This window comes from Anomaloglossus baeobatrachus, chromosome 3 (genome assembly GCF_048569485.1).
Source record: "Anomaloglossus baeobatrachus isolate aAnoBae1 chromosome 3, aAnoBae1.hap1, whole genome shotgun sequence".
Classification (NCBI taxonomy): Eukaryota; Metazoa; Chordata; class Amphibia; order Anura; family Aromobatidae; genus Anomaloglossus; species Anomaloglossus baeobatrachus.
Window position 1 is genome coordinate 622,633,869 of NC_134355.1, and position 26,402 is coordinate 622,660,270.

Consider the following 26,402-nt stretch of genomic DNA (forward strand, 5'->3'; position numbering starts at 1 on the left):
ACACACACGGCCCCACACACACACACACACACACACGGCCCCACACACACACACACACACACGGCCCCACACACACACACACACACACGGCCCCACACACACACACACACGGCCCCACACACACACACACGGCCCCACACACACACACACGGCCCCACACACACACACACACACACACACACACACACACGGCCCCACACACACACACGGCCCCACACACACACACACACACACACACACTCACACGGCCACACACACACACACACACACACGGCCACACACACACACACACAGCCACACACACACAGCCACACACACACAGCCACACACACACAGCCACACACACACAGCCACACACACACAGCCACACACACACAGCCACACACACACACACGGCCCCACACACACACACACACACACACACACACACGGCCCCACACACACACACACACACGGCCCCACACACACACACACACACGGCCCCACACACACACACACACGGCCCCACACACACACACACGGCCCCACACACACACACACGGCCACACACACACACACGGCCCCACACACACACACACACGGCCCCACACACACACACACACGGCCCCACACACACACGGCCCCACACACACACACACACACGGCCCCCCACACACGGCCCCACACACACACACACACGGCCCCACACACACACACACACGGCCCCACACACACACACACACACACACACACGGCCCCACACACACACACACACGGCCCCACACACACACACACACGGCCCCACACACACACGGCCCCACACACACACACGGCCCCACACACACACACGGCCCCACACACACACACGGCCCCACACACACACGGCCCCACACACACACACACACACGGCCCCACACACACACACACGGCCCCACACACACACACACACACACGGCCCCACACACACACACACACGGCCCCACACACACACGGCCCCACACACACACACACGGCCCCACACACACACACACACACACGGCCCCACACACACACGGCCCCACACACACACGGCCCCACACACACACACACACACACGGCCCCACACACACACACACACACGGCCCCACACACACACACACACACACACGGCCCCACACACACACACACACGGCCCCACACACACACACACACACACACGGCCCCACACACACACGGCCCCACACACACACACACGGCCCCACACACACACACACGGCCCCACACACACACACACACACGGCCCCACACACACACACACGGCCCCACACACACACACACGGCCCCACACACACACACACGGCCCCACACACACACACACGGCCCCACACACACACACACGGCCCCCACACACACGGCCCCACACACACACACACACGGCCCCACACACACACACACACGGCCCCACACACACACACACGGCCCCACACACACACACGGCCCCACACACTGCCCCACACACACACACACACACGGCCACACACACACACACTGCCCCACACACACACACACACACACACGGCCCCACACACACACACGGCCCCACACACACACACACACACACACGGCCCCACACACACACACACACACACACGGCCCCACACACACACACACACGGCCCCACACACACACACACACACACACACACACGGCCCCACACACACACACACACGGCCCCACACACACACACACACACACACACACACGGCCCCACACACACACACACACACACACACACGGCCCCACACACACACGGCCCCACACACACACGGCCCCACACACACGGCCCCACACACACACGGCCCCACACACACACACACACACACACACACGGCCCCACACACACACACACGGCCCCACACACACACGGCCACACACACACACGGCCACACACACACACACGGCCCACACACACGGCCCCACACACACACACACACGGCCACACACACACACACACGGCCACACACACACACGGCCACACACACACACGGCCACACACACACACACGGCCACACACACACACACACACACACGGCCCCACACACACACACACACACGGCCACACACACACACACGGCCACACACACACACACGGCCACACACACACACACGGCCACACACACACACGGCCACACACACACACGGCCACACACACACACACGGCCACACACACACACACGGCCACACACACACACACACACACACGGCCACACACACACACACACACACACGGCCCCACACACACACACACACGGCCACACACACACACACGGCCACACACACACACGGCCACACACACACACACACACACACACACGGCCCCACACACACACACACACGGCCCCACACACACACACACGGCCCCACACACACACACACGGCCCCACACACACACACACGGCCCCACACACACGGCCCCACACACACGGCCCCACACACACGGCCCCCACACACACGGCCCCACACACACACACACGGCCCCACCCACACACACACGGCCCCACACACACACACACACGGCCCCACACACACACACACACGGCCCCACACACACACACACACACGGCCCCACACACACACACACGGCCCCACACACACACACGGCCCCACACACACACACACGGCCCCACACACACACACACGGCCCCACACACACACACGGCCCCACACACACACACACGGCCCCACACACACACACACGGCCACACACACACACACACACACACACGGCCCCACACACACGGCCCCCCACACACACACACGGCCCCACACACACACACACACGGCCCCCACACACACACACGGCCCCACACACACACACACACGGCCCCACACACACACACGGCCCCACACACACACACGGCCCCACACACACACACGGCCCCACACACACACACGGCCCCACACACACACGGCCCCACACACACACGGCCCCACACACACACACACACACACACACACACACACGGCCCCACACACACACACACACACACACACACACACACACATACACACACACGGCCCCACACACACACACACACACGGCCCCACACACACACACACACACACACACACACACGGCCCCACACACACACGGCCCCACACACACACGGCCCCACACACACGGCCCCACACACACACGGCCCCACACACACACGGCCCCACACACGGCCCCACACACACACACACGGCCCCACACACACACACACACGGCCCCACACACACACACACACGGCCACACACACACACGGCCACACACACACACGGCCACACACACACACACGGCCACACACACACACACACACACACGGCCCCACACACACACACACACGGCCACACACACACACACGGCCACACACACACACGGCCACACACACACACACACACACACACGGCCCCACACACACACACACACGGCCCCACACACACACACACACGGCCCCACACACACACACACGGCCCCACACACACACACACGGCCCCACACACACGGCCCCACACACACGGCCCCACACACACACACACGGCCCCACACACACACGGCCCCACACACACACACACACGGCCCCACACACACACACACACGGCCCCACACACACACACACGGCCCCACACACACACACGGCCCCACACACACACACACGGCCCCACACACACACACGGCCCCACACACACACACGGCCCCCACACACACGGCCCCACACACACACACACGGCCACACACACACACACACACACACACGGCCCCACACACACGGCCCCCCACACACACACACACACGGCCCCACACACACACACGGCCCCACACACACACACACACGGCCCCACACACACACACACACGGCCCCACACACACACACGGCCCCACACACACACACGGCCCCACACACACACACGGCCCCACACACACACACGGCCCCACACACACACACGGCCCCACACACACACACGGCCCCACACACACACACGGCCCCACACACACACGGCCCCACACACACACACACACACACACACACGGCCCCACACACACACACACACACGGCCCCACACACACACACACACACGGCCCCACACACACACACACACACGGCCCCACACACACACACACACACGGCCCCACACACACACACGGCCCCACACACACACGGCCCCACACACACACACACGGCCCCACACACACACACACGGCCCCACACACACACACGGCCCCACACACACACACACACACACACACGGCCCCACACACACACACGGCCCCACACACACGGCCCCACACACACGGCCCCACACACACGGCCCCACACACACACACGGCCCCACACACACACACGGCCCCACACACACACGGCCCCACACACACACACACGGCCCCACACACACACACACGGCCCCACACACACACACACGGCCCCACACACACACGGCCCCACACACACACGGCCCCACACACACACGGCCCCACACACACACACACGGCCCCACACACACACACACGGCCCCACACACACACACACGGCCCCACACACACACACGGCCCCACACACACACGGCCCCACACACACACGGCCCCACACACACACACGGCCCCACACACACACACGGCCCCACACACACACACGGCCCCACACACACACACGGCCCCACACACACACACGGCCCCACACACACACACACGGCCCCACACACACACACGGCCCCACACACACACACACGGCCCCACACACACACACACGGCCCCACACACACACACACGGCCCCACACACACACACACGGCCCCACACACACACACACGGCCCCACACACACACACACGGCCCCACACACACACACACGGCCCCACACACACACACACACGGCCCCACACACACACACACACGGCCCCACACACACACACACACGGCCCCACACACACACACACACGGCCCCACACACACACACACACGGCCCCACACACACACACACACGGCCCCACACACACACACACACGGCCCCACACACACACACACACGGCCCCACACACACACACACACGGCCCCACACACACACACACGGCCCCACACACACACACACGGCCCCACACACACACACACGGCCCCACACACACACACGGCCCCACACACACACACGGCCCCACACACACACACGGCCCCACACACACACACGGCCCCACACACACACACGGCCCCACACACACACACGGCCCCACACACACACACGGCCCCACACACACACACACACACGGCCCCACACACACACGGCCACACACACACACACACGGCCCCACACACACACACACGGCCCCACACACACACACACGGCCCCACACACACACACACGGCCCCACACACACACACACGGCCCCACACACACACACACGGCCCCACACACACACACACGGCCCCACACACACACACACACACGGCCCCACACACACACACACACACACACACACGGCCACACACACACACACACACACACGGCCCCACACACACACACGGCCCCACACACACACACACACACGGCCACACACACACGGCCACACACACACGGCCACACACACACGGCCACACACACACACACACACGGCCCCACACACACGGCCACACACACACACACACACACACGGCCCCACACACACACACACGGCCCCACACACACACACACGGCCCCACACACACACACACGGCCCCACACACACACACACACGGCCCCACACACACACACACGGCCCCACACACACACACACGGCCCCACACACACACACACGGCCCCACACACACACACACGGCCCCACACACACACACACGGCCCCACACACACACACACGGCCCCACACACACACACACACACGGCCCCACACACACACACACGGCCCCACACACACACACACACACGGCCCCACACACACACACACGGCCCCACACACACACACACACGGCCCCACACACACACACACACGGCCCCACACACACACACACACGGCCCCACACACACACACACACACACACGGCCCCACACACACACACACACGGCCCCACACACACACACACACGGCCCCACACACACACACACGGCCCCACACACACACGGCGCCCCACACACACGGCGCCCCACACACACGGCGCCCCACACACACACACACGGCCCCACACACACACACGGCCCACACACACACACACACACACACACGGCCCCACACACACACGGCCACACACACACACGGCCCCCACACCACACACACACGGCCCCCCACACACACACACGGCCCCCCACACACACACACACGGCCCCCCACACACACACACACGGCCCCCCACACACACACACACGGCCCCCACACACACACACACGGCCCCACACACACACACGGCCCCACACACACACACACGGCCCCACACACACACACACACGGCCCCACACACACACACACGGCCCCACACACACACACACGGCCCCACACACACACACACACACACACGGCCCCACACACACACACACACACACGGCCCCACACACACACACACACACACGGCCCCACACACACACACACACACGGCCCCACACACACACACACACACACGGCCCCACACACACACACACACACACACGGCCCCACACACACACACACACACACACGGCCACACACACACACGGCCACACACACACACGGCCACACACACACACGGCCACACACACACACACACGGCCCCACACACACACACACACACACACACACACGGCCCCACACACACACACACACACACACACACACACACACGGCCACACACACACACACGGCCACACACACACACACACACACACACGGCCCCACACACACACACACACACGGCCCCACACACACACACACGGCCCCACACACACACACACGGCCCCACACACACACGGCCCCACACACACACACACACACACACACACACACACGGCCCCACACACACACACACACACGGCCCCACACACACACACGGCCCCACACACACACACACACACGGCCCCACACACACACACACACACACGGCCCCACACACACACACACACACACGGCCCCACACACACACACACACGGCCCCACACACACACACACACGGCCCCACACACACACACACACACACACGGCCCCACACACACACACACACGGCCCCACACACACACACACACGGCCCCACACACACACACACACACACACACGGCCCCACACACACACACACGGCCCCACACACACACACACGGCCCCACACACACACACACACGGCCCCACACACACACACACACGGCCCCACACACACACACACGGCCCCACACACACACACACACGGCCCCACACACACACACACGGCCCCACACACACACACACACACACACACACACACACACACGGCCCCACACACACACACACACACGGCCCCACACACACGGCCCCACACACACACGGCCCCACACACACACGGCCCCACACACACACGGCCCCACACACACACGGCCCCACACACACACACACACGGCCCCACACACACACACACACGGCCCCACACACACGGCCCCACACACACACACACACACGGCCCCACACACACACGGCCCCACACACACACACACGGCCCCACACACACACACACGGCCCCACACACACACACACACGGCCCCACACACACACACACGGCCCCACACACACACACACGGCCCCACACACACACACACACGGCCCCACACACACACACACACGGCCCCACACACACACACACACGGCCACACACACACACGGCCCCACACACACACGGCCCCACACACACACACACACGGCCCCACACACACACACACACGGCCCCACACACACACACACACGGCCCCACACACACACACACACGGCCCCACACACACACACACACGGCCCCACACACACACACACGGCCCCACACACACACACACGGCCCCACACACACACACACGGCCCACACACACACACACACGGCCCCACACACACACACGGCCCCACACACACACACGGCCCCACACACACACACGGCCCCACACACACACACGGCCCCACACACACACACGGCCCCACACACACACACGGCCCCACACACACACACGGCCCCACACACACACACGGCCCCACACACACACACGGCCCCACACACACACACGGCCCCACACACACACACGGCCCCACACACACACACGGCCCCACACACACACACGGCCCCACACACACACACGGCCCCACACACACACACGGCCCCACACACACACGGCCCCACACACACACACGGCCCCACACACACACACGGCCCCACACACACACACGGCCCCACACACACACACGGCCCCACACACACACACGGCCCCACACACACACACGGCCCCACACACACACACGGCCCCACACACACACACGGCCCCACACACACACACGGCCCCACACACACACACGGCCCCACACACACACACGGCCCCACACACACACGGCCCCACACACACACGGCCCCACACACACACGGCCCCACACACACACGGCCCCACACACACACGGCCCCACACACACACGGCCCACACACACACGGCCCCACACACACACACGGCCCACACACACACACGGCCCCACACACACACACGGCCCCACACACACACACACACACGGCCCCACACACACACACACACAGGGCCCCCCTTTGCCCCCACCAAACGTGCAGCGTCACCCCTTGCCCAGTGCGCCCCCAAGAGAGAGACTGCACGTCGGGGGGGGGGGCTCGCAGGGAGAGAGAGGCTGCACGTCGGGGGGGGGGGGGCTCGCAGGGAGAGAGAGGCTGCACGTCGGGGGGGGGGGCTCGCAGGGAGAGAGAGGCTGCACGTCGGGGGGGGGGGGGCTCGCAGGGAGAGAGAGGCTGCACGTCGGGGGGGGGGGGGGGGGCTCGCAGGGAGAGAGAGGCTGCACGTCGGGGGGGGGGGGGGCTCGCAGGGAGAGAGAGGCTGCACGTCGGGGGGGGGGGGGGCTCGCAGGGAGAGAGAGGCTGCACGTCGGGGGGGGGCTCGCAGGGAGAGAGAGGCTGCACGTCGGGGGGGGGGGGGCTCGCAGGGAGAGAGAGGCTGCACGTCGGGGGGGGGTGGCTCGCAGGGAGAGAGAGGCTGCACGTCGGGGGGGGGTGGCTCGCAGGGAGAGAGAGGCTGCACGTCGGGGGGGGTGGCTCGCAGGGAGAGAGAGGCTGCACGTCGGGGGGGGCTCGCAGGGAGAGAGGCCCCGCGAGAGCCCCCACAACACGCACCACTGCCCCGCGAGAGCCCCCACAACACGCACCACTGCCCCGCGAGAGCCCCCACAACACGCACCACTGCCCCGCGAGAGCCCCCACAACACGCACCACTGCCCCGCGAGAGCCCCCACAACACGCACCACTGCCCCGCGAGAGCCCCCACAACACGCACCACTGCCCCGCGAGAGCCCCCACAACACGCACCACTGCCCCGCGAGAGCCCCCACAACACGCACCACTGCCCCGCGAGAGCCCCCACAACACGCACCACTGCCCCGCGAGAGCCCCCACAACACGCACCACTGCCCCGCGAGAGCCCCCACAACACGCACCACTGCCCCGCGAGAGCCCCCACAACACGCACCACTGCCCCGCGAGAGCGCACAACACGCACCACTGCCCCGCGAGAGCGCACAACAACACGCACCAATGCCCCGCGAGAGCGCACAACAACACGCACCAATGCCCCGCGAGAGCGCACAACAACAAGCACCACTGCCCTGCGAGAGCCCACAACAACAAGCACCACTGCCCCGCGAGAGCCCACAACAACAAGCACCACTGCCCCGCGAGAGCCCACAACAACAAGCACCACTGCCCCGCGAGAGCCCACAACAACAAGCACCACTGCCCCGCGAGAGCCCACAACAACAAGCACCACTGCCCCGCGAGAGCCCACAACAACAAGCACCACTGCCCCGCGAGAGCCCACAACAACAAGCACCACTGCCCCGCGAGAGCCCACAACAACACACACCAATGCCCCGCGAGAGCGCACAACAAGCACCACTGCCCCGCGAGAGCCCACAACAACAAGCACCACTGCCCCGCGAGAGCCCACAACAACAAGCACCACTGCCCCGCGAGAGCCCACAACAACAAGCAGAACTGCCCCGCGAGAGCCCACAACAACAAGCAGAACTGCCCCGCGAGAGCCCACAACAACACGCACCACTGCCCAGCGAGAACCCCCCAAACGTGCAGCGTCGCACTCCGCGAGCCCCCCCCCTTAAACATGCAGCGTCACCCCCTGGCCACTGCGATTCCCCCAAACATGCAGCGTCACCCCCTAGCCACTGCGAGCCCCCCAAACATGCAGCGTCACCCCCTGGCCACTGCGAGCCCCCCAAACGTGCAGCGTCACCCCCTGGCCACTGCGAGCCCACCAAACGTGCAGCGTCACCCCCTGGCCACTGCGAGCCCCCCAAACATGCAGCGTCACCCCCTGGCCACTGCGAGCCCCCCAAACATGCAGCGTCACCCCCTGGCCACTGCGAGCCCCCCAAGCGTGCAGCGTCACCCCCTGCCCAGTGCCAGACCCCCCAAACGTGCAGCGTCGCACCCTGCCCAGTGCCAGCCCCCCTCAAACGTGAAGCGTTGCCCCCTGCCCAGTGCCAGCCCCCCCCCCCCCCCAAACATGAAGCGTCGCCCCCTGGCCACTGCAAGCCCCCCAAACATGCAGCGTCACCCCCTGGCCACTGCGAGCCACCCCAAACGTGCAGCGTCGCACCGCGGCCAGTGCGAGCCCCCCCAAACGTGCAGCGTCGCCCCCCCGGCCAGTACGTGCCCCCCCAAACGTGCAGCGTCGCCCCCCCGGCCAGTGCGAGCCCCCCCAAACGTGCAGCATCATCCCCCTGCCCAGTGCGATCCCCCCCAAAACGTGCAGCATCGCCCCCTGCCCAGTGCGATCCCCCCCAAACGTGCAGCATCGCCCCCTGCCCAGTACGAGCCCCCCCCAAACGTGCAGCGTCACCCCCTGCCCAGTGCGAGCCCCCAAACATTCAGCGTCGTCCCGTGCTCAGTGCGAACCCCCCCAAAACCTGCAGCTTCGTCCCCTGCGATCCCCCCCCCCAAACGTGCAGCATCGCCCCCGGCCAGTGCGAGCCCCCCCAAACGTGCAGCGTCACCAACCCGGCCAGTGCCATCCCCCCAAACGTGCAGTGTCGCCCCCCGGCCAGTGCGAGCCCCCCCAAACGTGCAGCGTCGCACCGCGGCCAGTGCGAGCCCCCCCCAAACGTGCAGCGTCGCCCCCGGCCAGTGCGAGCCCCCCCAAACGTGCAGCATCACCAACCCAGCCAGTGCCATCCCCCCAAACGTGCAGCATCGCCCCCCGGCCAGTGCGAGCCCCCCCCAAACGTGCAGCGTCGCCCCCCGGCCAGTGCGAGCCACCCCAAACGTGCAGCATCATCCCCCCGGCCAGTGCGAGCCTCCCCAAATGTACAGCGTCATCCCCCCGGCCAGTGCGAGCCCCCCCAAACGTACAGCATCATCCCCCCGGCCAGTGCGAGCCCCCCCAAACGTGCAGCGTCGCCCCCCGGCCAGTGCGAGCCCCCCCAAACGTGCAGCGTCGTCCCCCCGGCCAGTGCGAGCCACCCCAAACGTGCAGAGTCGCCCCCCCGGCCAGTGCCATCCCCCCCAAACGTGCAGCGTCGCCCCCCGGCTAGTGCGAACCCCTCCAAACGTACAGCGTCATCCACCCGGCCAGTGCGAGCCCCCCCAAACGTACAGCATCATCCCCCCGGCCAGTGTGAGCCCCCCCAAACGTGCAGCGTCGCCCCCCGGCCAGTGCGAGCCCCCCCAAACGTACAGCATCATCCCCCCGGCCAGTGCGAGCTCCCCAAACGTGCAGCGTCGCACCGCGGCTAGTGCGAACCCCTCCAAACGTACAGCGTCATCCACCCGGCCAGTGCGAGCCCCCCCAAACGTACAGCATCATCCCCCCGGCCAGTGTGAGCCCCCCCAAACGTGCAGCGTCGCCCCCCGGCCAGTGCGAGCCCCCCCAAACGTACAGCATCATCCCCCCGGCCAGTGCGAGCTCCCCAAACGTGCAGCGTCGCACCGCGGCCAGTGCGAGCCCCCCCAAACGTGCAGCATCGCCCCCCGGCCAGTGCGAGCCCCCCCCAAACGTGCAGCATCGCCCCCCGGCCAGTGCGAGCCCCCCCCAAACGTGCAGCGTCGCCCCCCGGCCAGTGCGAGCCCCCCCAAACGTGCAGCATCACCAACCCGGCCAGTGCCATCCCCCCAAACGTGCAGCGTCGCCCCCTGGCCAGTGCGAGCCCCCCCAAACGTGCAGCGTCGCCCCCCGGCCAGTGCGAGCCCCCCTAAACGTACAGCATCATCCCCCCGGCCAGTGTGAGCCCCCCCAAACGTGCAGCGTCGCACCGCGGCCAGTGCGAGCCCCCCAAACGTGCAGTGTCGCACCGCGGCCAGTGCGAGCCCCCCCAAACGTGCAGCGTCACCAACCCGGCCAGTGCCATCCCCCCAAACGTGCAGCGTCGCCCCCCGGCCAGTGCGAGCCCCCCCAAACGTGCAGCGTCGCACCCCGGCCAGTGCAAGCCCCCTCAAACGTACAGTATCATCCCCTGCTCCGTGTAACCCCCCATAAGACACTTACCTTATTGAAGCCTGAGACATACACGAGCTGCAGCCCCCAACACAGACAGGAGACACTGCTCTGTGCCCCCAACATCCAGGCTGAGACCCCAGAGCTATAACTAATGAGGAAACGCTGACTCTTCTCCACCTCAGGGTCAGGATCCGTCCGCTCTGCACAGAGGAGCACGAGCACTGCCGCTTCCCGCCCACAGATCTGCACGGCACTGAGGAGGCCCCGCCTTTTCCGGTGACATCATGATTTCATGAAATCACTCCTCCCACCTCAAAAAATCAACTCCGATCTAGCCTCTACCCTGCACACAGCCGGAGCGGCGGGACCGAGACAGGGGCTGGAAGCAGGCATGGCACCCGGACCCTGCAGACAGGTGAATATGACATACACACTCACATACACACTCACTCACACACTGTATATACACACACACACACTGTATATACGCACACACACACTGTATATACGCACACACACACTGTATATACGCACACACACACACTGTATATACACACACACACTGTATATACGCACACACACACTGTATATACACACACACACTGTATATACACACATACACACACTGTATATACACACACACACACTGTATATACACACACACACTGTATATACACACACACACACTGTATATACACACACACTGTATATACACACACACACACTGTATATACACACACACACTGTATATACGCACACACACTGTATATACGCACACACACTGTATATACACACACACACACTGTATATACACACACACACTGTATATACACACACACACACTGTATATACACACACACACTGTATATACACACACACACACTGTATATACACACACACTGTATATACACACACACACACTGTATATACACACACACACTGTATATACGCACACACACTGTATATACGCACACACACTGTATATACACACACACACACTGTATATACACACACACACTGTATATACGCACACACACTGTATATACGCACACACACTGTATATACGCACACACACACTGTATATACACGCGCACACACTTTCTTCCCCTGGCTGTGCAGAGCTGCTGTATCTGTGATTTCTCTGAGTGCACATCCACTGGGAAGAGGCAGGGAGGAGGGTTTGGGTGGGAGCAGAGTGGGTGTATTAGACACAGTGGGTGTGTTAGATAAGCTAGACACCGCCCTAAAGCCACAAAGAATTCTGGGACTTGTAGGAACTGAACACAGGAAGTCAGAGGAGAGATTAACCCCATCAGAGCTGGAGCCAGCAATGACCGTGTGCTGCTAGTGCACAATGAAAGGTAATTTTGCTGAAAAAACATAATAGATGTGTTGAGGGGCACATATTACCAAGATTTATCAGAAAAAAAAAAATCAGTTTTGGTAACTGGACAACTTCTTTAAGTCTCACATTACCTGCTGTGTTACATAAAAGCAGAGAGTTGACCTTTAACCCTTACCACACTGCCTCGCTACAATATATATAAAGTGGCGATAAAGATGGATGAATGAGCATTCAAACAGAAGAAATCTGATATGTACTTAATAGGCAAGACGGCCCTTTTTGCCAAGTGATTTACACTTAAAAGCTACTGGATTATTGTGTGAAAACTTGTAACCCCTAAAAGGTTCCAATTCTCTGCTTTACTAGTCTAATCATAAATTTGGAGAACAAAATAAATTAACAGATTCAATCTCAAAGGGTAGGGGGGGGGGGGGATTTCAGCATCTACAGTTAATAATGGGTAATATGTGTCTAATCACTGTGGGCTCTACTGCTTGGACAGCCACCAATCTCAAGAACATTTATCTGGAGCAGCAGTAAAGCACAATTCTGCTTGATTCAAAGTCTCAGCACTCCCGAAATTCTGATTAAAAAGGTGAAGAAGTCCAAAACTTCCAAGAAATTGTTTTGAGCATTTTTGTTAGAAATCCTCAATTTTCAATACTAGATGTAACAAAAAAAAATAGGATTCCAAAAGGAATCCAAACAGTGCCCCGACGAAGCCACTCACCAATTGGAGGCTGACACAGTCAATCTGAACACTGGCCTCCAGACGATGCTGAAGTTGGTTTCTTATTCGTCCAGTTTCTTATTCGGCAATTTAGTTTTTTCAGTTTTTTATGCATTTATCAACAAAAATGACACATGACAATAATAAAATACAATGCACTGATGAGCCCTAATATACATACACTCAAAACCAGCTGCGAAAATTAAAAAACTGGCAAAAAAATGGGCATCAAAGTGGGCACCGAAGTATGTTAGTGAAAGGGTTAAATGGCTTTGGGCCACTGATCTAACACCAAAATTGCATATCTAGTGATGCCTCTAATCAAACTCAAGTGTCTCCAGCCTGGCCCAAAGGGGTTCTGGGCATCAAAACTGGCATCAAAGTGGGCACACAGCCAATTTTCACAGATTTGAATAAGTAACCAGTGTTTTTGAGGGGTTAAATGGCTTTGGGCCACTGATCTCACACCACATTTACATACCTAGTGATGCCACACATCAAATTCAGATCACTACAGCCTGGCCCAAACAGGTTCTGGGCATCAGAACTGGCATCAAAGTGGGCAAAACCCCAGTTTTCACAGATTTGAATAAGTAACCAGTGTTTTTGAGGGGTTAAATGGCTTTGGGCCACTGATCTCACACCACATTTACATACCTAGTGATGCCACACATCAAATTCAGATCACTTCAGCCTGGCCCAAACAGGTTCTGGGCATCAGAACTGGCATCAAAGTGGTAAAAATCCCAGTTTTCACAGATTTGAATAAGTAACTGGTGTTTTTGAAGGGTTAAATGGCTTTGGGCCACTGATCTCACACCACATTTACATACCTAGTGATGCCACACATCAAATTCAGATCACTTTAGCCTGGCCCAAACAGGTTCTGGGCATCAGAACTGGCATCAAAGTGGGCAAAAACCCAGTTTTCACAGATTTGAATAAGTAACCAGTGTTTTTGAGGGGTTAAATGGCTTTGGGCCACTGATCTGACACCACATTTACATACCTAGTGATGCCACACATCAAATTCAGATCACTCCAGCCTGGCCCAAACAGGTTCTGGGCATCAGAACTGGCATCAAAGTGGTAAAAATCCCAGTTTTCACAGATTTGAATAAGTAACCAGTGTTTTTGAGGGGTTAAATGGCTTTGGGCCACTGATCTCACACCACATTTACATACCTAGTGATGCCACACATCAAACTCAGATCACTCCAGCCTGGCCCAAACAGGTTCTGGGCATCAGAACTGGCATCAAAGTGGTAAAAATCCCAGTTTTCACAGATTTGAATAAGTAACCAGTGTTTTTGAGGGGTTAAATGGCTTTGGGCCACTGACCTCACACCACATTTACATACCTAGTGATGCCACACATCAAATTCAGATCTCTACAGCCTGGCCCAAACAGGTTCTGGGCATCAGAACTGGCATCAAAGTGGTAAAAATCCCAGTTTTCACAGATTTGAATAAGTAACCAGTGTTTTTGAGGGGTTAATTGGCTTTGGGCCACTGACCTCACACCACATTTACATACCTAGTGATGCCACACATCAAATTCAGATCACTCCAGCCTGGCCCAAACAGGTTCTGGGCATCAGAACTGGCATCAAAGTGGGCAAAACCCACTTTTCACAGATTTGAATAAGTAACCAGTGTTTTTGAGGGGTTAAATGGCTTTGGGCCACTGACCTCACACCACATTTACATACCTAGTGATGCCACACATCAAATTCAGATCACTCCAGCCTGGCCCAAACAGGTTCTGGGCATCAGAACTGCCATCAAAGTGGGCAAAACCCACTTTTCACAGATTTGAATAAGTAACCAGTGTTTTTGAGGGGTTAAATGGCTTTGGGCCACTGATCTGACACCACATTTACATACCTAGTGATGCCACACATCAAATTCAGATCACTCCAGCCTGGCCCAAACAGGTTCTGGGCATCAGAACTGGCATCAAAATGGGCAAAACCCCAGTTTTCACAGATTTGAATAAGTAACCAGTGTTTTTGAGGGGTTAAATGGCTTTGGGCCACTGACCTCACACCACATTTACATACCTAGTGATGCCACACATAAAATTCAGATCACTCCAGCCTGGCCCAAACAGGATCTGGGCATCAGAACTGGCATCAAAGTGGTAAAAATCCCAGTTTTCACAGATTTGAATAAGTAACTGGTGTTTTTGAAGGGTTAAATGGCTTTGGGCCACTGATCTCACACCACATTTACATACCTAGTGATGCCACACATCAAATTCAGATCACTTTAGCCTGGCCCAAACAGGTTCTGGGCATCAGAACTGGCATCAAAGTGGGCAAAACCCCAGTTTTCACAGATTTGAATAAGTAACCAGTGTTTTTGAGGGGTTAAATGGCTTTGGGCCACTGATCTGACACCACATTTACATACCTAGTGATGCCACACATCAAATTCAGATCACTACAGCCTGGCCCAAACAGGTTCTGGGCATCAGAACTGGCATCAAAATGGTAAAAATCTCAGTTTTCACAGATTTGAATAAGTAACCAGTGTTTTTGAGGGGTTAAATGGCTTTGGGCCACTGACCTCACACCACAGTTACATACCTAGTGATGCCACACATAAAATTCAGATCACTCCAGCCTGGCCCAAACAGGATCTGGGCATCAGAACTGGCATCAAAGTGGTAAAAATCCCAGTTTTCACAGATTTGAATAAGTAACTGGTGTTTTTGAAGGGTTAAATGGCTTTGGGCCACTGATCTCACACCACATTTACATACCTAGTGATGCCACACATCAAATTCAGATCACTTCAGCCTGGCCCAAACAGGTTCTGGGCATCAGAACTGGCATCAAAGTGGGCAAAAACCCAGTTTTCACAGATTTGAATAAGTAACCAGTGTTTTTGAGGGGTTAAATGGCTTTGGGCCACTGATCTCACACCACATTTACATACCTAGTGATGCCACACATCAAATTCAGATCACTTTAGCCTGGCCCAAACAGGTTCTGAGCATCAGAACTGGCATCAAAGTGGGCAAAACCCCAGTTTTCACAGATTTGAATAAGTAACTGGTGTTTTTGAGGGGTTAAATAGCTTTGCACCACTGATCTCACACCACATTTACATACCTAGTGATGACACACATACAATTCAGATCACTTTAGCCTGGCCCAAACAGGTTCTGGGCATCAGAACTGGCATCAAAGTGGGCAAAACCCCAATTTTCACAGATTTGAATAAGTAACCAGTGTTTTTGAGGGGTTAAATGGCTTTGGGCCACTGATCTCACACCACATTTACATACCTAGTGATGCCACACATCAAATTCAGATCACTTCAGCCTGGCCCAAACAGGTTCTGGGCAACAGAACTGGCATCAAAGTGGGCAAAAACCCAGTTTTCACAGATTTGAATAAGTAACCAGTGTTTTTGAGGGGTTAAATGGCTTTGGGCCACTGATCTCACACCACATTTACATACCTAGTGATGCCACACATCAAATTCAGATCACTTTAGCCTGGCCCAAACAGGTTCTGGGCATCAGAACTGGCATCAAAGTGGGCAAAACCCCAGTTTTCACAGATTTGAATAAGTAACCAGTGTTTTTGAGGAGTTAAATGGCTTTGGGCCACTGATCTCACACCACATTTACATACCTAGTGATGCCCCACATCAAATTCAGATCACTCCAGCCTTGCCCAAACAGGTTCTGGGCATCAGAACTGGCATCAAAGTGGGCAAAACCCACTTTTCACAGATTTGAATAAGTAACCAGTGTTTTTGAGGGGTTAAATGGCTTTGGGCCACTGATCTGACACCACATTTACATACCTAGTGATGCCACACATCAAATTCAGATCACTCCAGCCTGGCCCAAACAGTTTCTGGGCATCAGAACTGGCATCAAAATGGGCAAAACCCCAGTTTTCACAGATTTGAATAAGTAACCAGTGTTTTTGAGGGGTTAAATGGCTTTGGGCCACTGACCTAACACCACATTTACATACCTAGTGATGCCACACATAAAATTCAGATCACTCCAGCCTGGCCCAAACAGGATCTGGGCATCAGAACTGGCATCAAAGTGGTAAAAATCCCAGTTTTCACAGATTTGAATAAGTAACTGGTGTTTTTGAAGGGTTAAATGGCTTTGGGCCACTGATCTCACACCACATTTACATACCTAGTGATGCCACACATCAAATTCAGATCACTTCAGCCTGGCCCAAACAGGTTCTGGGCATCAGAACTGGCATCAAAGTGGGCAAAAACCCAGTTTTCACAGATTTGAATAAGTAACCAGTGTTTTTGAGGGGTTAAATGGCTTTGGGCCACTGATCTCACACCACATTTACATACCTAGTGATGCCACACATCAAATTCAGATCACTTTAGCCTGGCCCAAACAGGTTCTGGGCATCAGAACTGGCATCAAAGTGGGCAAAACCCCAGTTTTCACAGATTTGAATAAGTATCTGGTGTTTTTGAGGGGTTAAATGGCTTTGCACCACTGATCTCACACCACATTTACATACCTAGTGATGACACACATAAAATTCAGATCACTTTAGCCTGGCCCAAACAGGTTCTGGGCATCAGAACTGGCATCAAAGTGGGCAAAACCCCAATTTTCACAGATTTGAATAAGTAACCAGTGTTTTTGAGAGGTTAAATGGCTTTGGGCCACTGATCTCACACCACATTTACATACCTAGTGATGCCACACATCAAATTCAGATCACTTCAGCCTGGCCCAAACAGGTTCTGGGCATCAGAACTGGCATCAAAGTGGGCAAAACCCACTTTTCACAGATTTGAATAAGTAACCAGTGTTTTTGAGGGGTTAAATGGCTTTGGACCACTAATCTCACACCACATTTACATACCTAGTGATGCCACACATCAAATTCAGATCACTCCAGCCTGGCCCAAACAGGTTCTGGGCATCAGAACTGGCATCAAAGTGGGCAAAACCCACTTTTCACAGATTTGAATAAGTAACCAGTGTTTTTGAGGGGTTAAATGGCTTTGGGCCACTGACCTCATACAACATTTACATACCCAGTGATACCACACATCAAATTCAGATCACTCCAGCCTGGCCCAAACAGGTTCTGGGCATCAGAACTGGCATCAATGTGGTAAAAATCCCAGTTTTCACAGATTTGAATAAGTAACTGGTGTTTTTGAAGGGTTAAATGGCTTTGGGCCACTGACCTCACACCACATTTACATACCTAGTGATGCCACACATCAAATTCAGATCACTCCAGCCTGGCCCAAACAGGTTCTGGGCATCAGAACTGGTATCAAGATGGGCAAAACCCCAGTTTTCACAGATTTGAATAAGTAACCAGTGTTTTTGAGGGGTTAAATGGCTTTGGGCCACTGATCTGACACCACATTTACATACCTAGTGATGCCACACATCAAATTCAGATCACTCCAGCCGGGCCCAAACAGGTTCTGGGCATCAGAACTGGCATCAAAGTGGGCAAAACCCACTTTTCACAGATTTGAATAAGTAACCAGTGTTTTTGAGGGGTTAAATGGCTTTAAGCCACTGATCTCACACCACATTTACATACCTAGTGATGCCACACATCAAATTCAGATCACTCCATCCTGGCCCAAACAGGTTCTGGGCATCAGAACTGGCATAAAAGTGGGCAAAACCCACTTTTCACAGATTTGAATAAGTAACCAGTGTTTTTGAGGGGTTAAATGGCTTTGGGCCACCGACCTCACACCACATTTACATACCTAGTGATGACACACATAAAATTCAGATCACTTTAGCCTGGCCCAAACAGGTTCTGGGCATCAGAACTGGCATCAAAGTGGGCAAAACCCACTTTTCACAGATTTGAATAAGTAACCAGTGTTTTTGAGGGGTTAAATGGCTTTGGGCCACTGACCTCACACCACATTTACATACCTAGTGATGACACACATAAAATTCAGATCACTTTAGCCTGGCCCAAACAGGTTCTGGGCATCAGAACTGGCATCAAAGTGGGCAAAACCCACTTTTCACAGATTTGAATAAGTAACTGGTGTTTTTGAGGGGTTAAATGGCTTTGGGCCACTGATCTCACACCACATTTACATACTTAGTGATGCCACACATCAAATTCAGATCACTTTAGCCTGGCCCAAACAGGTTCTGGGCATCAGAACTGGCCTCAAAGTGGTAAAAATCCCAGTTTTCACAGATTTGAATAAGTAACTGGTGTTTTTGAAGGGTTAAATGGCTTTGGGCCACTGATCTCACACCACATTTACATACCTAGTGATGACACACATAAAATTCAGATCACTCCAGCCTGGCCCAAACAGGCTGGAGTGATCTGAATTTGATGTGTGGCATCACTAGGTATGTAAATGTGGTGTGAGATCAGTGGCCCAAAGCCATTTAACCCTTCAAAAACACCAGTTACTTATTCAAATCTGTGAAAACTGGGATTTTTACCACTTTGATGCCAGTTCTGATGCCCAGAACCTGTTTGAGCCAGGCTGGAGTGATCTGAATTTGATGTGTGTCATCACTAGGTATGTAAATGTGGTGTGAGGTCAGTGGCCCAAAGCCATTTAACCCCTCAAAAACACTGGTTACTTATTCAAATCTGTGAAAAGTGGGTTTTGCCCACTTTGATGCCAGTTCTACTGCCCAGAACCTGGTTGGGCCAGGCTGGAGTGATCTGAATTTGATGTGTGGCATCACTAGGTATGTAAATGTGGTGTGAGATCAGTGGCCCAAAGCCATTTAACCCCTCAAAAACACTGGTTACTTATTCAAATCTGTGAAAACTGGGATTTTTACCACTTTGATGCCAGTTCTGATGCCCAGAACCTGTTTGAGCCAGGCTGGAGTGTTCTGAATTTGATGTGTGGCATCACTAGGTATGTAAATGTGGTGTGAGATCAGTGGCCCAAAGCCATTTAACCCCTCAAAAACACTGGTTACTTATTCAAATCTGTGAAAAGTGGGTTTTGCCCACTTTGATGCCAGTTCTACTGCCCAGAACCTGTTTGGGCCAGGCTGGAGTGATCTGAATTTTATGTGTGGCATCACTAGGTATGTAAATGTGGTGTCAGATCAGTGGCCCAAAGCGATTTAACCCCTCAATAACACTGGTTACTTATTCAAATCTGTGAAAACTGGGATTTTTACCACTTTGATGCCAGTTCTGATGCCCAGAACCTGTTTGGGCCAGGCTGGAGTGATCTGAATTTTATGTGTGTCATCACTAGGTATGTAAATGTGGTGTGAGGTCAGTGGCCCAAAGCCATTTAACCCTCAAAAACACTGGTTACTTATTCAAATCTGTGAAAACTGCCCATTTGCCCACTTTGATGCCAGTTCTGATGCCCAGAACCTGTTTGGGCCAGGCTGGAGGGATCTGAATTTGATATGGGGCATCACTAGGTATGTAAATGTGGTGTCAGATCAGTGGCCCAAAGCCATTTAACCCCTCAAAAACACTGGTTACTTATTCAAATCTGTGAAAAGTGGGTTTTGCCCACTTTGATGCCAGTTCTGATGCCCAGAACCTGTTTGGGCCAGGCTGGAGTGATCTGAATTTGATGTGTGGCATCACTAGGTATGTAAATGTGGTGTGAGATCAGTGGCCCAAAGCCATTTAACCCCTCAAAAACACTGGTTACTTATTCAAATCTGTGAAAACTGGCCATTTGCCCACTTTGATGCCAGTTCTGATGCCCAGAACCTGTTTGGGCCAGGCTGGAGTGATCTGAGTTTGATGTGGGGCATCCCTAGGTATGTAAATGTGGTGTGAGATCAGTGGCCCAAAGCCATTTAACCCCTCAAAAACACTGGTTACTTATTCAAATCTGTGAAAATTGGCTGTGTGCCCACTTTGATGCCAGTTTTGATGCCCAGAACCCCTTTGGGCCAGGCTGGAGACACTTGAGTTTGATTAGGGTCATCACTAGATAGGTAATTGTGGTGTTAGATCAGTGGCCCAAAGCCATTTAACCCTTTCACTAACATACTTTGGTGCCCACTTTGATGCCCATTTTTTTGCCAGTTTTATAATTTTCGCAGCTGGTTTTGAGTGTATGTATATTAGGGCTCATCAGTGCATTGTATTTTATTATTGTCATGTGTCATTTTTGTTGATAAATGCATAAAAAACTGAAAAAACTAAATTGCCGAATAAGAAACTGACGAATAAGAAACCAACTTCAGCCCCGAATAAGAAACTGGACGAATAAGAAACCAACTTCAGCATCGTGGCCTCCAGCACTGTGCAAAATTGTGGAGAACTGCACGGAAACTGCCAGAACAAACATAGTCCAGAGTTACTTTGTAGGCTTTGTAGTAGTGAATGGCTCTGTCTGTTGTGGGCAGAGGGGGGATTCCAATAGAAGCCCTGTCATGTTCCTCAGCATAGAGCATTGCATGTGTGAACCAAGCCTTAGATGGTGCCTCACCCCAGACAGACTGAGCATTATACATCATCACACTAATAAGGCTGCTTTCACACTACGTCTTTTTAACATGCGTCAGGAACGTTTTTTTGCTACAAAAGCGGATACTGCTTTTACAGCAAAAAACGCATGCAAACGCATCTGTTATTTTGCAGGATCCTGTCACTGGATGTTTAGGGGCGGGCATTGGAGTCATGTGATCGGGAGTGAGGGGAGCCAGACTGGGAGCCGGCTTCTGACAGCTGCAGACGCTCGTAACCAAGGTAAACATCGGGCTTGGATACCCGATATTTATCTTGGTTACGAGTGTCTGCAGCTGCTAGGAGCAGGGCTGTCTGCACACGTAACCAACGTAAACATCGGGTAACTAAGAGAAGTGGTTACCCGATATTTACCTTGGTTACGAGTGTCCGCAGCTCTCAGGTGGGAGAGAGAGGAAGGGGGAAAGACAGAGATAGAGGGAGGAGAGAGAGGGGGAGAGAGAGACAGATCACGCGAGACTGGTTCTGGGTATGCTCAGTACTTTCTGGGCATGCTCAGTACAAAAGCAGGATCCTGTTACAATGCAACTCAACGCATTCTGCTAGGCAGGATCCAGCGCTCATTGAAATGCATTGCAGCTCGCGGCGCAATGTGAAGGATCCTGTGAGATGCGTTATTTTGACAAAGGTAAAAAACGCTACAAGTAGCATTTTTGAAACATGTTAAAATAACGCAAAAGTATGGATCCTGTGTCTAACGCACGCAAACGCATGCGAACGCAGGTGGACGCGAGTCATTTGCAAATGCATTGAAGTGAAAACGCATTTGCACTGGATCCGTTTTTCCGCTAAAAAAACGTTATGGACGGATGTTAAATAAACGTAGTGTGAAACCAGCCTAATAGAAACTGTTTAATATGGACTCTGTGGAGTTGCACTTATATTCAATTGCTCTCATTCAGAGACCACCCAACAACTAGATCTCTTATGAAATATTGGACTATGGAAATCTGCAAACATGCATTCTGCTAGAGATACTCTTATTATTAGTATGTAAAAAGGAATGCCAGCATGATGATGATGATGATGATTTGTCATCTTTAATATGGTTATATTTACTTAAAGGGAACCTGTCTGGTGCAATATGCACCCAGAATCATGAGTAGTTCATATTTCTAATCCCTGCCTAATTGTCCCTGTATCTAGTAGCATAGATAAAGGGATCTTTAGAAAAAGTATTTCTGAAGATTCTTTAAGATATGCAAATGAGCACAGGGACTAGTCCCAAGGGCGTTACTTCCCCCCGCTAGTCTGCCCTCATAGCAGGTTAGTACACCAACAGGGGCATGCTAACATGCTATTTACTGCAGCAACACCAGCGATGATGCGCGTAGCTGTGTCCACAGTGATCTCCGAGCTGAATGTCCCAAACTTCCAGTGATGCGCACTAGACCTCTCTGAAGTTGAGACATGTACACCCGGCTTCATACTGCACATGACTGGAAGTGCGGGACATTCAGCTCAGCGTTCACCGTGGACACAACTACGCGCATCATCGCTAGTGATGCTGCATTAAATAGCATGTTATCACACCCCTGTGGGCGTACTAACCTGCTAAGAGGGCGGACTAGTCAGGGGAAGTAACGCTCTCACGACTACTTCCTGGCCCCATTAGCATATTATAAAGAATCTTTAGAAATACTTTATCTAAAGATCTCTTTATCCTTGCTACTAGATACAGGGATGGTTAGGCATGGATTAGCAGTATGCACATGAACTGCTCGTGGTTCTGGGTGCATATTACACCTGACAGGTTTCCTTTCGGTAATATGTATCAAACTGCTGTACCTAAGCTGATGGTAAAGGTGATCCTTTCTGATTTGTAGTTTGCCTGCTCCACAGCTATATTCTGATACATTTATTAGATTTTATCTTTCTTTTCAGCGGGCACCAAGGACATTGAGATAAGCAGTTGACTTGACACATGAAGCCTTTTTCGACAAGTCAAGTTCTGTTGGAGATCTATTGAGATGTAAATTACCGTTTGTGTTTTTTTTTTTTAAAAAAACCCACTCACATTTTTGTAGTCTTTAGATTTATTGTCCATTTTAGTCTCTTAACCATAAACTCATGAAAATCTAGTGTTAGGGTAGGGCAGGTTACGCAGCTGCTCAGAGTGCTCCAGTGGCACTGCTATTGAGGTGCCAAAGGTGGACTGCGACGTGGGGCTTGCAACCATCAACCGTCATAACATTTATTAAATAGTAGTTCCCTGTATACATAATTTTATATTTGGGTCTTCTATTTGTTTGGTATATGGTAGTATTATCTGAGCACTGGAATTATATGAGCTGGTCATTCATTACCAGTCTACACAGTCTTGATTTTTTACTGCTAATACCTATCATGGCAGCCATGCTGTGTAGAAGAGAGCTTGTTCCTTCCATCAGTTTGGATTTTCTTATTCCTACAGGATGACTTGTTTTGAAGACTCCCGCCTAAATAAGGCTCACTTCACATCTGCGGTATTTTGCCGGAATGTGACCGCATCTTGCCGCAATACCATTGTGAATGAATGGAGCTGAAACGCATTTGTGCCGGATCCGGCTTTCCGGCAAAATACCGCTGAAGTGAGAGCGGCCTTAGAGCAGCAGCTGTTGTGATCTGACGCTTTTATCTGGCAACCATTTAAAGTGATTTAATAATAAGTAACCCCAAAAAGTCCAGTAACAATTTCTCAAAAAATCAATTCAAATCCTGGGTGAGATTGTCTCTCCCATTGGGCACCTTCCCTACACTTTTTTTTATATTGTTTGAGTAATTTTATCCATTGCATTCTTAGGATGAAAATCTCTTCAAAAATTTCTCTCAGCAACACATACTTCCAGAACTTCAACAAAATAGGAGGTAGGCGCATCAACAGGAGAATGAAGACCCAATATGTTAACATTTGATGACAGAATTATTATTATGTACTAGCTGTACTACCCGGCTTCGCCCGGGTTAATAACTGTTGTTAACAAAATAGAATGTATTAACAAAAATGTATTCTGCACAAAAAACACAAAACAAATAGATAGAAATGTAATTATTAAAAGGCAAAAACTAAGCTAATAGAAGCATTTCACAACGTATATATTTCAACACAACAGATATTCCACACAGATTTAACTAAATTGGTCAAGTAATGTGCTCCGTCTGTCTCTTTCCAGGTCTGTCTCTTTCCAGGTCTGTCTCTTTCCCATCTGCCTGTCTCTGTCTGTCTCTTTTT

General features: G+C 54.2%; 2 long non-coding RNA genes across 2 annotated transcripts in view; one reads left to right on the top strand and one right to left on the bottom strand.

Annotated features, from left to right (window-relative positions):
- The window catches only part of LOC142295667 (uncharacterized), a 22,164-nt gene extending 9,185 nt beyond the window's left edge, over positions 1-12,979 (bottom strand). The window contains exon 1 of the long non-coding RNA XR_012751513.1: positions 12,679-12,979. This is a non-coding gene — a long non-coding RNA (uncharacterized LOC142295667). The remainder of the gene's footprint in view (positions 1-12,678) is intronic.
- LOC142295668 (uncharacterized) lies at positions 12,963-26,355 on the top strand. Its single transcript, XR_012751514.1, has 3 exons — positions 12,963-13,045; positions 25,076-25,163; positions 25,974-26,355. It is a non-coding gene; the product is annotated as an uncharacterized LOC142295668 (long non-coding RNA).
- Positions 26,356-26,402: the final 47 nt, after the last annotated feature.